Consider the following 3,536-nt stretch of genomic DNA (forward strand, 5'->3'; position numbering starts at 1 on the left):
AACGTGTCGGTGCTCACAAGCTTAATTTAACCCCTTGGGAGCCGCCGCTCCGGCCCCCGCTGCGGGGGAGGGAGGGAGCTGGGGCCCGGGACGGACCCTTGCCAGGAGGGGGTCGGAGCCCCCCGGAGAGAGGGGAGACTGGGGGGGACCCTGCAGGGACACGGCAACGCGTGGCGCCCGCTGTTCGCAGGGCCACAGGTATCTGTGCTTCTTAGGCAGCAACGGCCCCAAAACGCCCTTCTAGAAAAGGGGTCCCTTCATGCGTCTGCTTAAACGTGGGTGCGGTGATGGTGTTAAAAAATCCAAGTCCAAGCCAGCAGCTTTTTTTTTTGGTTGGTTGGTTGGTTGGTTGTTTTGTTTGGTTTTTTGGTTGTTTTTCCAAAATCACCAAACCCAGAATACACCCCCCCCAAAAAAAAAAAAGAATAAAAAAGTGTGGCTAGCTGAACCAAAGCATTGGGACAGTGCAGTTCCGTTTCTAGGTCACATCCAGACCTGATCTTTGTACTTCCCACTCATCTTTATTTAAACATCTATCGTGTTTTACTTCCCAGCGTAGTACAGCTGTTATCCAACTTGTGTGAAAGAGCCTCTGATAAGAAATATCGCATTCTTGTCCTTGTAGCAGAACGTTTTTATCTTCCTCAAGACTGTGAACTTAGCCTAAGATTTATTTTCTCAAAACAGTGCAAATATTTCTGTTCAAAACTGTGACATTGCCCTCCACAGCAATACCCAATTTAAAAAGAGAAAAAAAGAGCAACACTTTTCCTACAGTTTTAATACATTTGATAGATATTTTTAAATGTTTTGGAAGAGGGAAATATTTAATACAAAATTATTTTACCACTGGGGAGTTCAGGGTTCAAAACTGGTGGATGCATTTGGTCATCATTCACATCCAAAGCTACCAAACGGTACAATACTTGCCTTGATGTGGTGTGGTACTCTGTTTTTAGGAATAGCGAAAGTGGTAGGAGCCCTGTACCTGAGGTGACCAAAAGCTGATAGTTGCCTCTCACTTGCCTGTATCTGTTGCTTCAGAAGTGCCAATTTTAACCAAAAAGACGAGAAAGACGCATTTTTATGCACTAGCCTAGTGTTCATGGAAGGAAGTGCATGCCACATAAGTAAGAAGGCATTTGCTACAGTTAACAGGTTGCTGGCTACGCTATGTCAGTATTTGCAGGATTAGATCTGAATTCCATGGTACACTGTTCTATTCATGTTTGACAATGTTGGTTTTGTACAGCTTGCACTGTACTGTACATTGTTTTGAACACCTTGTGCTAGACACCTACCAGCAGGACTGGAGCTTCCTGGCCCTGGTGCGGTACGTATTTTAAAGAATAATACTTTGCTCAGTGTGCTTTGTGGGAGCTGCACAGACTGCCTAACGTGAAGGATGACATTGTGCCTAGTTTAAACATGGTGCAGTAACAAGCAACTTGTATAAAGCAGCCCAGCTAGGTGCTGGCATAAGCAGGATTACCATTTGTGCTTTGGCCAACACAAAACCCAGGCACATTTCATTGAAATACCTTGACTAGTTGTACTAATGGTTACAAATATGATTTATACTATTTGTTGTTGAATTTGGAAGAGATGAGAATGCTTTTCATTTGCCAATAAAGAGCAATTTAAGAGCCGTTTTGAGGTGCAATGAAATTATATCCACTACAGAAATGGCAAGAGGTCCTTCACTATCTACCAGCATTTGTGACATCACTAATAATCTCATGGAAAAACTTTTTTACTGATCAATGGTTAATAACTAACTGGAAAAAATTACAGTTTTCTTAGAGAATAAAAAATGCCTCAAGCCTTGAAGGACTGCACTTTTTATTCTGTAATTCAACTCAGAACAGCTCCCCTGATGTCCCACACTGTTAAGCTAAATGTTAAATTTCAGAACTGTTACATTAAACATATGTAATAGGATTGCCTTCTGAACGTAGGAGGAATCCAGGCAGAAAGCCCCACAGGAATTCAGTTATTTCGTCTCTACTGTGCTGCAGGACTTAAAGGGCATGCTTTACACTTTATGAAAAGTAAAAAGGATTTTTATTTCTCTGCAGTAAAAACAGAATCAAATTGAAAATGGCTGTTATGACTTTAAGCCTGACTATTAAAAGATTATAGTAGAGACAGAGTGCTGTTTTCCAGGATGATGACTTTTTTTCTCAATTTGTTGTGTCAGATCTTACTATTGCTGGCATAGGTTCAGTCCCTACCGAAGGCTTTTTTTGTTTTAAGTTAACTGCTTGTTGTGCTGAACAGTATCAACCTCAGCACTTCCCAAACACAAGCCTTTTTTCAGCAGGTCTAAAATTATCTTGAAGCTGCAGCTGGAAACCTTCACCTCAGTGAGTTTTTCTATCGATTTTCCGGATGTTAACTCTGCCCAAACCACAGTCTGTCATTAAGATCACTGGGATTCCAGTCCGGGTGGAAACTGGGGTAGTAGTGTGAAATAAAAACACCAAAGTGCAGAGACCTTCGGAAGACATCAACTTAAGTGAATGCCTTGAAAGTGGTTTCAGTAACAGTTTGTGAAAAATCTGCTTGCAGCAAAGCAATGTGGTAGCTAATCTTGCGATGGCTTGCTCAGGAATGCCTGGTTTATTATTAAAGTAATCTTTTAAGATTTTATTGGAATGTATTTTCACAGTGGTGTTCCTACCTTTGTGGGCTTTACTATGTGTGTGTCATCTTGTTCATAATTAAACTTTTCACTGACAGGCCTGGGACTTTTTTTTCCTTAAACCTCCCACTTTGAATGCTGGAATTTCATCTGAACTTTAAATACCGTCTTGGAATTTGCCATAAGGTAAACTGTCTGCTCTTATACACTTCCCTGCACTGCTACAGATGTTGCAGACACACAATAAGTGACTGAATGTAAAAGAGCTTGTGTCTTAATGTTAAAAAAAGGCTGACAGGAATGAAGTAGTTGTTCAGATGCTCAGGTTCTCCCTAGAAAATTCTCACTTTGGAATATATGGGAATAAAAATTAATGGAAAACTGGCCTAGAAAGTACATTTTCAGGGAAACTTCACTGCTGTCAACTGGAGAAGGCGAAGTATGTCAAAGGAAACATGAAGGAAGAATTTGTACTTCAGCCTTTGGACTTCTCAGCCAAGTTCCTCATGTGACTTGGACTTGCTGACCACTTCTTTTTATAAATTCAGTTAAGGATAAAGTCCACAGAGTATCTGAAACAAAAAGCATCCTTGCTATTTTAAGATCTTAAATTACAATCTATAGCTCATTTTAGTATAGCTCTAGGCATATGTCTGGGAGATGCAGTCCATATGTTAACAGCCTCAGTACCCAAATGCTGGATCATCAACAGACCTCAAACTTGTCTTGGAAATAGTTTCTCCTGGAATCAAGGATAGACTTGAATAACTATTTAATCGAAGGTTTGTTTGTTGAGGCCCAAGTCTGGGCATCTCAGGCTTAGACTGCCACAGGGATTTAAATTGGTAATATGTTCAGCCATTTAGATGTGATTGAGTAGAAGAAGTATAAG

Source organism: Haliaeetus albicilla, chromosome Z, assembly GCF_947461875.1.
Source record: "Haliaeetus albicilla chromosome Z, bHalAlb1.1, whole genome shotgun sequence".
Classification (NCBI taxonomy): Eukaryota; Metazoa; Chordata; class Aves; order Accipitriformes; family Accipitridae; genus Haliaeetus; species Haliaeetus albicilla.